This window comes from Suricata suricatta, chromosome 14, assembly GCF_006229205.1.
Source record: "Suricata suricatta isolate VVHF042 chromosome 14, meerkat_22Aug2017_6uvM2_HiC, whole genome shotgun sequence".
NCBI classification, from domain to species: domain Eukaryota; kingdom Metazoa; phylum Chordata; class Mammalia; order Carnivora; family Herpestidae; genus Suricata; species Suricata suricatta.
The window spans coordinates 72,531,881-72,540,583 of NC_043713.1; positions in this window are offsets into that span (position 1 = coordinate 72,531,881).

Genomic DNA, 8,703 nt, shown 5'->3' on the forward strand with positions numbered 1-8,703 from the left:
CTTCTCACAGTCTGGGAGACCTCCCCTCCCCTCCTTCTGGCCCCTGAAAAGTTGCCTGACTTTTCTGGCCGATCCCAAGCCCCTGTGGACAGCTCTCAGTGGGGAGGGAGGGAGGCAGGGCTGATGGGGACAAGGACGTCTGTCTCCGGGGCCAGCTGGAGATGATCCTCTTTCTTCTCTCTTCCTGCGGTCCCCCTGGGGGAGGGGAAGGTTGTTCCCTGAGCCACTGTGGGCCTGGTCAGCCTGGCAGCCCTGCGGGGAGATACCGGACGGCGGCTCCAGCGGCCAGCCTAATGCCATTCTGGAATGCTGGGTGCATGGGGCCAAGGAGAGATTCAAGGCGACGCCTGTTTGGGTGGCTCTTTGTTCCCGTATCCCAGAGACATGGACGGCAGGCAGGACTCCAGGGCCCTCCTCTGCTGGGGCTAGACCTGGAGCTGCAGTCACTGGAGCCAAAAATCATCAGGCGCCTATGTGGATGGGGCGCCTGAGGCCCCGAGAGAGAGGGGCAAGCCACCCCTGAGGAAGGCAACCTTTGGGTCAGCTCTGAAGATCCAACCTCCCCCTTCCCTATCTTTAGCATCAAATAAAAAGTTTGGATAGGCGAGCCTGGGTGATTCAGTCGCTTGAGCGTCAGACTTCGGCTCAGGATATGGTCTCACAGTTCATGAGTTTGAGCCCCACTTCAGGCTCACTGCTGTCAGCATGGAGCCTGCTTCTGATTCTCTGTCTCTCCCTCTCTCTCTCTGCACCCCTCACCCCGCTCAAAAATAAACATTTTTTAAAAGTTTAGATTAAATAAGAAAATGCATACAATATATTTAGTGCGTGGTATTTTTTTTAGTAAGGATGGGGTGAACTCCGCCCTTTATACTTCAACTTCATCGGAATTTTTAAAATAATTTTCATTCTTCACTTTTATATCACACGACCTTATGGCCCTCGTTAATGGGACTGTTTATTTATTTTTAAAGTTTATTTTATTTTTGAGGGGAAGGAGGGGCAGAACAAGTGGGGGACAGAGGACTCAAAACAGGCTCTGCGCTGTCAGCAGAGAGCCCATCGAGGGACTTGAACTCACAAACCACGAGATCATGACCTAAGCTAAAGTTCAACGCTTACCCGACTGAGCCACTCAGGCGCCCCCTATCATGAAAATAAAGTTAACAAAAATTTGCCACATACCTTCACGCGCTCCCCACTCCTTTCCTAGCCATTATTTATGTCTGTACATTTCAGTGTGCCCATTGGATTTATAATAATATCTTTTAAGTTTATTTATTTATTTTGAGAGAGAGAGAGAGAGAGAGAGCACATGATTTGGGAGGGACATAGAAAGAAGGAGACACAGAAGCCCAAGCATGTTCTGTGCTGTCAGCACAGAACCTGGCACAGGGCTGGATCTCACAACCGTGAAATCAGACCTGAGTCAAAATCAAGAGTCTGATGTTTAACCGAATGGGCCACCTAGGAGCTCCTTTATTTATTTATTTTTTAAGTTTGTTTGTTTATTTATTTATTTTGAGAGAGAGTGAGAGAGCAAGGGGGGAGCAAAGAGAGAGGGAGAGAGAGAATCCCAAGCAGGCTCCATGCTGTCAGCAAGAGCCCAACATGGGCTCCATCTCACGACCATGACATCATGACCTGAGCCAAAATCTAGGCACCCCACAATGTGCTGGTTTTAAAGACTTAACTGGAGGGGCACCTGGGGGGCTCAGTCGGTTAAGTGTCTGGCTTTGGCTCAGGTCATGATCTCACGGTTGGTGGGTTCGAGCCCCGCGTCAGGCTCTGTGCTGACAAGTAGTTCAGAGCCTGGAGCCTGTCTTCGGATTCTGTGTCTCCCTCTTTCTCTGACCCTCCCTGCTCACGCTGTCTCTGTCTCTCAAAAATAAATAAAAAGCATTAAAAATTTTTTAAAAAATAAATAAAGACTTAACTTGGGTGATCTCATTTAATCTCAGAACAGCCCTGGACACTAGGTGCTGCTGTGATCATCCCTCTCTTCAGTTCAAAAATGTCCTCCCCGTAGTCACTAATGCTAAACATATACTTACGTAATGCTGATCATCCCCAAACCCAGGGTCCCCGAATTTTTACGCACAAACCCGAGAGAAATGAAGACATACATCAACCAAGAGGATGTTGCACAAGAACATCCATAGCCCCAAAGTGGAAGTAACTCAAAGATCTATCAGCTGGGGGGTGTTATATGGAAACCAACCTGACAATAAAGTATAAAAGAAAAAAAAATTTTTAAAGCAGAAAAAAATAAAATAAACATTAAAACCCTTCTTACAAAAAGAAATGAAAAAGCTGCACATGAAGTGGACCTTTGAAAACCCTTTTTGTTCAAGGGTCAACTGTATGGTCAATACTATTGTAACAACTTTGTGCGGTGACAGATGGTAACTACAATTATGAGCATTTCATAAGGTACATAAATATCAAACCACTATGAAAACTAATCTGACATCATATGTCAACTATGCTTTAACTAAAATTAAATACATAGGGGCACCTGGGGTGCCTGGGTGGCTCAGTCGGTTAAGCGTCCGGCTTCGGCTCAGGTCACGATCTTACAGTTTGTGGGTTCGAGCCCCGCGTTGGGCTCTGTGCTGACAGCTCAGAGCCTGCAGCCTGCTTCAGATTCTGTCTCCTTCTCTCTCTGACCCTCTCCTGCTCATGCTATCTCTCTCTCTCAAAAATAAATAAAAACATTAAAAAACTTTTTAGAAAAACATAGGGGCACCTAGGGGACTCAATCAGCTAAAAAAAAAAAAGATCTATTAGCTGGGGAATAAAAGAAACAAATAGGGTCGGAATGGGCTTCGAACCATCCCCACTGTGGAATATTATATAGCAACGAAAAAGACTAATGCTACCACACATGCCAACCTGCATGAATCTCAGTCACTATTGCAGAAGAAGTGCATACGGCATGCTTCCGGGTATATGAAATTTAAGGAAAAGGCAAAACTAATCAATGGTGACAGAGAATGTGGGAAGACTGACTGTCTCTGGGAGAGGCACTGATGAGGGTAGGGACACAAGGACATTTTCTGAGAGCCTGGAAATGTGCTCCATAATCTGGCTGGTGGTGACGGAAATTATGGATGTATAAAAATTCATCTAGCTGTGCATTTCAAATTAAGAACAATGTATCTGACACAATTAGAAGAGGGTGAGGGAGAGAGTGAAAGAAGGAAGAAAGAAAGAAGGAAGGGGTATAGGGCTCCTGTGGTCTTCGTGATCACAAGGCCTTTAAGAAACTATTCTTATTTTTTAATTTTTAAAAATGTTTATCCATTTTTTGAGAGAGACAGAGACAGAGACAGAGCATGAGTGGGGAAGGGGCAGAGAGACAAGAGGGAGACACAGAATCCGAAGCAGGTTCCAGGCTCTGAGCACAGAGCCCGACACAGGGCTTGAACTTGTGAACCACGAAATCATGACCTGAGCCGAAGCTGGACACTCAACCGGATGAGCCACCCAGCCGCCCCGTTAAGAAACTCTTCTGAATACACACAATTTGCTGATCATCACAACAGGAGGCCCCCCAAAGAGCCCAGAGGACCTTTGGAAGCAATTTCTGTATATTTGGGTGGAGTTGTAGGAGACAAAGTTCCTTCTGTCCCAGTGACTGGTAATAAACGGCATGGCCCCGTAGCAGCTCTGATGAAATACATTTGGTTAAGGCAAAAGAATCACTTACCAGGAGACTTCCCTGCAGGAGGCAGAATTCTGGGTGCGGCGGGTGAAGTTATAGAATAAAGGTTAATGCACGCCTACTCTCCCTCAGATAAAACTAGTTTTATTGTAACTTTTCGAAGTGTTAAGGTAATCACAACCTCTGTAAACGTATACAACACCGGAGGTATAAAGATGAAAGGACCCTGCAGTCAATCCTACCACCAAGAAAGAGGGGCTGTTAACATTGGGTGACTATCCCAGAGACAAAATGGGACCATGTTATGTCTCCTGCTCTGGTCACTTAGCAACACGGCAGGTCCCGAATGTCTTTCCATACGACTCTAGAACACCAGCATCCGTTTCACACAGGGTACTAACGTCCAGGGATGTAACAATTTTTCAGGTTAGTCCCTAAGGGCGGCGGGGGGGGGGGGGGGTCTCTAGAATCGGGTTTTTTTGACGTCACAGACAAATAGAATGTGTTGGCACATCCTTGACTCGATTCCTAAAAGTGGAATCTTTGTGCTGAAGAATTTGCATGTTTGAAACGTACATCTATTTTGCCAGACGGCCCTCCAGAAGGGCTGTATCGATGGATAAGTTTAAAAGAGGTGTCCACCTTGAACTAGCACCGTCCTGAGAGTGAAAGCCTCCTTAAATTTTGCACAGCCCCCACCCACCGCTTGCCTCTACCTAGTTCCAACCCTGCTGATGACATTGCAGATCCTTTCATATGGTGATGGGCTCTTTGCGATTTCTTTATAGTGTCTGTATATGTATGTATAATGTATGTATTTTTTTTACTTCTTAAATATGCATTGATTTATTTTGAGAAAGAAAGAGCTCGAGCAGGGGAGGGGCAGGGAGAGAGAGAGAGAGAGAGAGAGAGAGAGAGAGAGAGGGAATCCCAAGCAGGCTCTGCGCTGCCAGTACAGAGCCTGACACAGGGCTCGATCTCACAAACTGCAAGATCATCATGACCTGAGCTGAAACCAAGAGTCAGACGCTGAAGTGACTGAGCCACCCAGGCGCCCCATGATGAATGTATTTAGCTCATTTTTCTCTTGAAGTGAGTTGGCTATTTTTCTTTTTGATTTGTAAGAATTCCCTTTATATTTATGGGTTTCCTCCTTTTGTTGCAAATAATTTCCCCAGTTTGTCATAAAAAGATTTTAAAACTTTTTTGTAGTCAAATTGTCTTCATGGTTTCTGCCGTTGGCGTCATGGTTAGAAATCTTTCTTCCCCTCCCCTTCCTGCCCCTTTTAATAAATTACTTGCGGGGACTTTTAAGAACTTCTGAGGTTTTTTTCTTTTTTACATTTGAATATTTGATTCATTTGGAATTGATTTCAGAGAATAGAAACAGGATATGGGGGCACCTGACTGGCTCGGTGGGAAGAGCATGTGACTCTCCATCTAGGGGGTCATGAGTTCAGGCCCTACTCTGGGTCTAGAGCTTACTTTTAAAAAAGCCATCATAATAAATGCCAACTATAAAATGATTCAAAAGAAGGAAAAAAGGAAAACAAAGCACAATTGGGAGGCCACATGGCAGGAGGTCCAAGAGCCCTATTTATTTTAGTATTAAACATGCCTGATGTCACCCAGTCACACCCCTCATGGTCCCCAGGATCTCAGACAAGCTCCCCACCCCCTGGGATGCCTCCTGTAGGAAAGGGGAGGGGGCTGACAACTAGTGGAAAAATTAAATAACTAGGGAATTTCTCCCGCTGTGGAATTAAAATGAAATAGTGAGTGTCACAGGATGCAATGCACAGTAGGTGCCCAAACAATGTTAGCTCGTTCGGTGTCTCTTACCGGATCCCTTATATCCCCAAAAATTAGGTTGGGATTTTCACCAGAATTGCATTTATTTTAGTATAGGAAGATTGATCATCTTACTATAATGAGTCTTTCCAACAAAACCATGCCAGGACACCAGGCCGAGTGACTGAGGTTTCCAGTCCTCAGAATACCATCTCCTAGGGGCGCCTGGGGGGCTTGGTCAGGGAAGCGTCTGACTTCGGCTCAGGTCATGACCTCGAAGTTTGTGAGTTCGAGCCTCACGTCGGGCTCTGTGCTGACAGCTCAGAGCCTGGAGCCTGCTTCAGACTCTGTCTCTCCCTCTCTCTCTGCCCCTCCCCCACTCACACTCTGTCTCTCTCTCTCTCTTTCAAAAATAAACATTAAAAAAATGTTTAGATAAAAACAAAAGCAAAAAAACTCACAGCATCTTCTGCACAGGCGGGCACATCCAAAACTGTTGCCTCTAGGGCTAGAAAGGCTAACGACCTGCACCCGGGCCCTGGGGTCAGGTTAGCCTGGGTTCAAATGCTAGCTCTGCTCTGAGTTCAGCTTCTGCATCCCAGGCAATGATAAAATCAACTGCATACGTTTCCTAGAGCTGCTTCGACCCAGTACTGCGAACTACGTGGCTTAAATAGAAATGCGTTGCCTCATGGTTCTGGACGCCAGGAATTTGAAATTAAGCTGTTGGCCCTTCTGAGGGGCCGTGGGAATCTGTCCCGCTCTTCTCTCCTAGTTTCTGGGGGTTTTCTGGGGACCTCGGGTATTCCTTGGCTGGTGGCAGTGTATCTGCAGTCTTCACGTGGCAATTTCCTGGCACGTCTGCCTCCGTGTCCAATTCTCCCTTTTCCGTAAGACACAGTCAGGGCCGACAGAGACCCACCCTCACAATCTCCTCTTAATTTGATTCTCTGCCCAGACCCTATTTCCAAATACGGTCACGTATGCAGGGCCTGGGAACCAAGGCTTCAACATCTTTTTGGGGGGACCCGGGCAAACCTGTTACACTAAGTAACACGAATGTGCAGGACAGCTTTCCACCCCTTTGACGGGCACGACTGTGTTCAATTCTCACAACCGACCCATAAAGTAAGTGCTCTCGTTCTTATCTCCGTGTTACAGAGGAGGCACGTGAGCCTCAGAAAAAGAAAGTCTGATCTGGAACTCAGTCAGGATACCAGGTTGACCCAGGCGGGTCCCAGCAGCTCGACAGCTCCCCGATGGGCTTGTCATGTAAATTTCTTCTGCCCAAAGGTCACCTTGTCCGGAGCTTTCCCGGACCACTTGCCCCAAGAGCCCTCCCCACCACCCTTCTCCTCTTGGTCTGCTTTGTTTTTCTTCCGAACCCTCTTCACTTATTTGACCCCCTTTTTCATTTCTTTGACCCTAATCTGAGTCTGTCTAATTCTGAGAACTTTGCTGATACTAATTTATTTAAACACAAGATATGTTGCATGTATTACAGTAAATACATTTGCTTATATGTTGTTTGACTACATCCCCCACTGGATGTCATCCAAAGGCAGTGAATGTTTCATTCCTATGGAGAGCGTGGCATGCTGTAAATGTTTGTTGAATGAATCGAGTGAACGGGAACGTGATACAGTGTCTAAGAAGCGTCTGGGATATGTTGGATTATGACATTATAATGATTTTTTTTCTTACAATATTCGTTTTCTATGGCTGCTATCACCAATTACCAGTGTCTTAAAACATCAGGTATTTTTTCCCCCTTGTAGTTCTAGAGGCCGGAAGTCTAAAATCAAGTAGGGTTGAGTTCTTTCCGAGACTATGAGTGAAGAATCCACTCGCTTGCCTCTTTCTGCTCCTAGAGGCCCCCTGGCACTCCTTGGCCCATGGTCCCGTGTACATCGCTCCAACCTTCTGCTTTTGTTGTTTCAAAGACCCCTGGGATTACATAGGCCTACCGAGATACACTAGCGTCCTCCTCCCCATCTCAAGAGCCTTAGTCACACCTGCAAAATCCCTCTTACCATGTCAGGTAATGTGTCCCCCAGTCCAGGGGTTGGGATACAGACATCCCTGGAGAGCCATCATGTAGCCTACCAAAGCTTTGTTACCTCTGAATTTCATTTCGGAATAGTTAAGGAGAAATCGCAAAATTAGTCACTCTGGAAAGGGAACTCTCCGTAGAGTTCTGAAGAACGTCTTTTGCCTGAATTCTAAAGCAGAAAACATGGTCTCGGATACCAGCCTCACCACTCCCTAGCTACGTGACCTTGGGCATGTGATTTAAGAACTTTGCGCATGAATTTCCTCATCCGTGAAATAAGGATCACAACAGTGGTTGACAAGAAATAAAGAAAGCAGCCCAACCCAGGAAGAAATACTGGGGCCATAGGAGCACAGAGAAGGGGTGCCAGATTCAGGCTTGGGTCAGGGAAGGCTTCCTGGAGGAGGTGAGCCTGCAGCCTAATGGGGGGCATTCACATGTTAATAACCTCATTATAGGTACACTCACAAAGCATTTTGTATAACAACCTAGCAAATAGCAAATAACTCTGTAACTTGTGGGCCGGCTGGCCAGCCTTCCCCCTCCCTCCGTTTCTTTCTTTCTTTTCTTTCTTCCTTTCTTTCTTTCTTTCTTTCTTTCTTTCTTTCTTTCTTTCTTTCTTTCTTTCTTTTTTCTTCCTTTCTTCCTTTCTTTCTTTTCTTTCTTCCTTCCTTTCTTCCTTCCTTTCTTTCTTTCTTTCTCTTCCTTCCTTCCTTCCTTCCTTCCTTTCTTTCTTCCTTCCTTCCTTTCTTTTTTCTTTCTTTCTTTCTTTTCTTTTTCTTCCTTCCTTCCTTCCTTCCTTCCTTCCTTCCTTCCTTCCTTTCTTTCTTTCATTCTTTCTCTTTCTTCCTTTCTTTCTTTTCTTTCTTTCTTTTCTTTCTTTCTTTCTTTCTTTCTTTCTTTCTTTCTTTCTTTCTTTCTTTCTTTCTTTCTTTCTTTTTTCTTCCTTCCTTTCTTTCTTTCTTTTTCTTCCTTCCTTCCTTTCTTTCTTTTTTCTTCCTTTCTTTTCTTTCTTTCTTTTTTCTTTCTTCCTTCCTTTCTTTTCTTTCTTTCTTCCTTCCTTCCTTCATTCCTTCCTTTCTTCCTTTCTTTCTTTCTTCCTTTCTTTCTCTTCCTTCCTTCCTTCCTTTCTTTCTTTCTCTTCCTTTCTTCCTTTCTTTCTTTCTTTCTTTCTTTCTTTCTTTCTTTCTTT